This window comes from Piliocolobus tephrosceles, chromosome 1 (genome assembly GCF_002776525.5).
Source record: "Piliocolobus tephrosceles isolate RC106 chromosome 1, ASM277652v3, whole genome shotgun sequence".
NCBI classification, from domain to species: Eukaryota; Metazoa; Chordata; class Mammalia; order Primates; family Cercopithecidae; genus Piliocolobus; species Piliocolobus tephrosceles.
Genome location: NC_045434.1, coordinates 167662350 through 167667844, shown reverse-complemented (window position 1 = coordinate 167667844; position 5495 = coordinate 167662350). Strand labels below are relative to the sequence as shown.

At 40.1% G+C, this 5495-nt stretch overlaps 1 pseudogene; it reads left to right on the top strand.

The window, feature by feature from the left end:
* The first annotated feature begins 3196 nt into the window (after positions 1-3196).
* LOC116418743 lies at positions 3197-4024 on the top strand (annotated as a pseudogene).
* Positions 4025-5495: the final 1471 nt, after the last annotated feature.

The window sequence follows — 5495 nt, the reverse complement described above, 5'->3', positions numbered from 1 at the left end:
GGGGGGGGGGGGGGGGGGGGGGGGGGGGGGGGCTGAGGCAGGAGAATCCCTTGAACCAGGGAGTCAGAGGTTGCAGTGAGCCAAGATTGTGCCACTGCACTCCAGCTTGGCAACAGAGCAAGACTGTGTCTCAAAAAAAAAAAAAAAAAAAAAAAATCATATGTATTTATGGTATACTACATGATAGTTTGAAATATATATACATTGTGGAAAGGCCAAATAAACTAATTAACATACATATTACCTCACATATTTATGTATTTGTAGTGAGAACATATGTCATTGGTATTTTGATAGGGGTTGCATTGAATCTGTAGATTGCTTTGAGTAGTATGGACACTTTAATAGTATTAATTCTTCCAGTTCATGAACATGGGATATCTTTCAATTTATTTGTGTCTTCTTCAATTTCTTTCATCAATGTTTTTAGAGTTTTCAGTGTACAGCTCTTTCACCTCATTGGTTAAATTTATTCTTAAAATAAAATAATACAGTTCTAAATAATGCATGGGTCAAGAAGTCATAAGAGAGATAAGAAATTATTTCAACCTGAGTGAAAATACAATGTTGGCCAGATGCAGTGGCTCACACCTGTAATCCCAGCATTTTGGAAGGCTGAGGTAGGCAGACTACTTGAGCTCAGGAGTTTGAGACCAGCCTGGGCAACATGGCAAGACCCCGTGTCTACAAAAAATGCAAAAATTACCTGGGCCTGGTAGCATACATGTAAAGTCCCAACTACTCAGGAGGTTGAGGTGGATCACTTGAGCCTGGGAGGTGGAGGTTGCAGTGAGCCAAGATTGCACCACTGCACTCCAGCCTGGAAACAGAGCCAATCTGGTCTCCGAAAAAGAAGAAGAAGAAGAAGAAGAAGAAGAAGAAGAAGAAGAAGAAGAAAGTTAATTCAGCTAAGGGAGTGTTTGAGGAAATTATATAGCATTAAACACTTAAATTAGAAAAAAGGAAAGATCTCTTATAAATTACCTAAGCTTCCATCTTTACAAAACCAGAAAGTGGCAGAATAGAGGATATAATAAAGATAAATGTAGAAATTAATAAACATAAGACAAAAAGGCAATAGGAAAAATCAATGAAACAAAAATTGGGTACTTTGAGAAGATTAATGAAATTGAGCAACTGGCTGATTAGGAAAAAGAAAGAAGACATAAATTATCAATCTCAGAAATGATAGATTTCTACAGATTTGATGGACATTAACTAGGTAATAAGGAAATACTGTGAGTAACTTTATGCCAATAAATTTGAAATTTTTGATGAAGTAGAGAAAGATATAAAGCACCAAAGCTCATTAAAGAAGAAATAGGTAACTATATAGCTCTATATCTATTAAATAAATTGAACATGTAGTATAAAAATTTCCCATGAGGCTGGGCGTGGTGGCTCATACCTGTAATCCCAGCACTTTGAGAGGCCGAGGAGGGCAGATCACGAGGTCAGGAGATTGAGACTATACTGACCAACATAGTGAAACACTGTCTCTACTAAAAATACAAAAATTAGCTGGGCGTGGAGGCTCGTGCCTGTAATCCCAGCTACTTGGGAGGCTGAGGCAGGAGAATTGCTTGAACCCGGGAAGCGGAGGTTGCAGTAAGCCAAGATCATGACACTGCACTCCAGCCTGGTGAAAGAGCGAGACTCTGTCTCAAAAAACAAACAAACAAACAAACAAAGTTTCCCACGAAGCTTACTTCACATAATGATGACTTTGCTGGTGAATTTTATCAAACATTTAAGGAATAAATAATAGCAATTGACAAACTCATTTGGGAAACTGAAAAGAAGGTAACACTTTCCAACTCATTCTATGAGGTTTGCATCACCCTGATATCACAACCAGATAAAAATATTACAAAGAAAAAAATCTGCAGAACAATATCCATAATTAAATAGATGCAAAAAGTTTTAACAAATCAACACCACTAATATATAAAAAGTAAGATACATAATTATACAACGCATAATCTCAAGAGTGAAAGATTAGTTTAGTATTTGAAAATTATTCAGTGTAGGCCGGGCGCGGTGGCTCACGCCTGTAATCCCAGCACTTTGGGAGGCCGAGGTGGATGGATCAGGAGGTCAGGAGATCGAGACCACGGTGACACCCTGTCTCTACTAAAAATACAAAAAAATTAGCCAGGTGTGGTGGCGGGCGCCTGTAGTCCCAGCTACTCGGGAGGCTGAGGCAGGAGAATGGTGTGAACCCGGGGGGCGGAGCTTGCAGTGAGCTGAGACCACGCCACTGCATTCCAGCCGGGGCGACGGAGTGAGACTCTGTCAAAAAAAAAAAAAAAAAAAAAAAGAGAATTATTCAGTGTAATTTACCATGTTAATTTACTAAAAAGGAGAAACCACATGATCATCTCAATAGATACAGGAAAGCATTTGGTGAAATCCAATATGTAGTCATGACAAAAACTTGCAGCAAACTAGGAATAGAAGGAAGGGAACTTCTGAACCTGATAAAGTGCATCTACAAAAAAATCTCTCTCTGATGTTATGCTTAATTATGAAAGAGTGAGTGCCCTTCTCCCTTAGATCAGGAACAATGCAAGGATGTCCTGCTTTTCCCACTTCTGTTCAACATCATGCTGGAGTGTGTAATCATACTATGGAACTGTGATAATGAAATCCAGAATAAAGAAGATGCTATCCAGAATAAAGAAGGGAGTTAATCTCTACACAATAAATAAAATATTCCTAAATTGGGAGAAATCTAAAAATAAATAAATGAACAAAAATAAAGGCATACAGATTGGAAATGAAGAGGTAAAACTGTATTTGCAGACAACATGGCCATCTATAAAGAAAATTCTAAAGAATCTACAAAGTATTGCTAAAAGTATGTGAGTTTAGTAAGTTTCAAGACACATACTCAACATACAAAAATCAATTGTATTTCTACATGCTGATAACCATCTGCTTGAAATTGAAATGTTAAAAGTACATTTATGATAGTATTAATATGGGAAATACTTAGTGACAAATTTGCCAGAAGATATGCAAGACCTGGATCATTAAATTCTCTCTTCCCCCTGCCATCATGTCTAAGTCAGAGTCTCCTAAAGAGCCCAAACAGCTGCAAAAACTCCTCACTGGAGGGTTGAGCTTTGAAACAACTGATGAGAGCCTGAGGAGCCATTTTGAGCAATAGGGAACGCTCATGGACTGTGTGGTCATGAGAGATCCAAACACCAAGTGCGCCAGCGGCTTTGGGTTTGTCACATATGCCACTGTGGAGGAGGTGGATACAGCCATGAATGCAAGGCCACACAAGGTGGATGGAAGAGTTGTGGAAACAAAGAGAGCTGTCTCAAGAGAAGATTCTTAAAGACTAGGTGCCCACTTAACTGTGAAAAAGATGTTTGTTGGTGACATTAAAGAAGACACTGAAGAACATCACCTAATAGATTATTTTGAACAGTTTGGAAAAATAGAAGTGATTGAAATCATGACTGACCAAGGCATTGGCAAGAAAAGGAGCTTTGCCTTTGTAACTTTTGACAACCATGACAGCGTGGATAAGACTGTCGTTCAGAAATGCCATATTGTGAATGGCCACAACTGTGAAGTTAGGAAAGCCTTGTCAAAGCAAGAGATGGCTAGTGCTTCCTCCAGCCAAAGAGGTTAAAGAGGTTCTGGAAACTTTGGTGGTGGTTGTGAAGGTGGTTTCGGTGTGAATGACAACTTTGGTCATGGAGGAAACTTTAGTGGTCGTGGTGGCTTTGGTGGCAGCCAGGGTGGTGGTGGATATAGTGGCAGTGGGGATGGCTATAATGGATTTGGTAATGATGGAAGCAATTTTGGAGGTGGTGGAAGCTACAGTGATTTTGGCAATTACAACAATCATTCTTCGGATTTTGGACCCAAGAAGGGAGAAAACTTTGGAGGCAGAAGCTCTGGCCCCTATGGTGGTGGAGGACAATACTTTGCCTAACCACAAAACCAAGGTGGCTATGACAGTTCCAGTAGCAACAGTAGCTATGTCAGTGGCAGAAGATTTTAATTACTGACAGGAAAGAAAGCTTAGCAGGAGAGGAGAGCCAGAGAAGGGACACAGAAGCTACAGGTTATAACAGATTTGTGAACTCAGCCTAGCAGGGCCTAGCTGCTACAAAGAAGACATGGTTTAGACCATACTTATGTGTATGGGCAAAAAACTTGAGGACTGTATTTGTCACTAATTGTGTTAACAGGTTATTTTAGTTCCTGTTCTGTGGAAGGTGTAAAGCATTCCAACAAAGGGTTTTAATGCAGATTTTTTTTTTTGCACCCTTGCTGTTGACTGCTAAATGTAATGGTCTGATAATGGTGCTGAATAAATGCATCTTAAAAAAAATGATATGCAAGACCTGTAGCCTGAAATTACAATACACTGCCGAGAGAAATTAAAGAAAATCTAAATAGAGAGAGAGATATACCATGTTCATGAATCAAAATTATTAATCTCAGTTCTCTCCAAATTAACCTATAGATTCAACATAATCCCAACCAAAATCCAAGCAGGCTTTTAAAAAATAAATGGATGAGCTGATTCTAAAATTTAAGTAAAATACAAAGGACTCAGAATAATCAAAACAACTTTGAAAAAGAAAAACCAAGTTGGAGGACCTAAACTACTTGATTTCAAGATGATAGAGTAATCAGGGAAATGTAGTATTGGCTTAAACATAGACATATAGGGCCAGGTGATGTGGCTCACTCCTGTAATCTCAACAGTTTGGGAGGCTGTGGCAGGTGGATCACCTGAGGTTGGAAGTTTGAGAGCAGTCTGGCCAACATAGCGAAACCCTGTCACTACTAAAAATACAAAAAATTTAGCCAGGCATGGTGGTGTACACCTGAAGTCCCAGCTACATGGGAGGCTGAGGCACCAAGATTGCTTGAACCCAGGAAGCAGAGATTGCAGTGAGCTGAGATTGCACCACTGCATGCCAGCCTGGGCGACAGAGCAAGACTCCATCTCAAAACAAAACAAAAACAGTAGACATGTAGATTAACACAACCAAAGTACAGAGTCCAAAAACAGACCCAAGCAATTAAGTCTATTAGTCAAGACTTGAGCTCCTGTGCTTAAGCAGTCCTTGTGCCTCAGTCTCCTGAGTAGCTGTGACTACACACCACTATTAGGCACTTATTTAAAACAAATAAAAGTACACGTCTGTTGGGCGCAGTGGCTCATGCCTGTAATCCCAGCACTTTGGGAGGCCGAGGCAGGCAGATCACCTGAGGTCAGGAGTTCGAGACCAGTCTGACCAACATGGAGAAACCCCATCTCTACTAAAAATACAAGATTAGCCAGGCATGGTGGTGCATACCTGTAATCGCAGCTATTTGGGAGGCTGAGGTGGGAGAAGCACTTGAACCTGGGAGGCAGAGGTTGTGGTGAACCAAGATCACGCCACTGCACCCCAGCCTGGGCCACAAGAGTGAAACTCCATCTCAAAAAAAAAAAAAAAAAAAAAAAAAAAAGCACA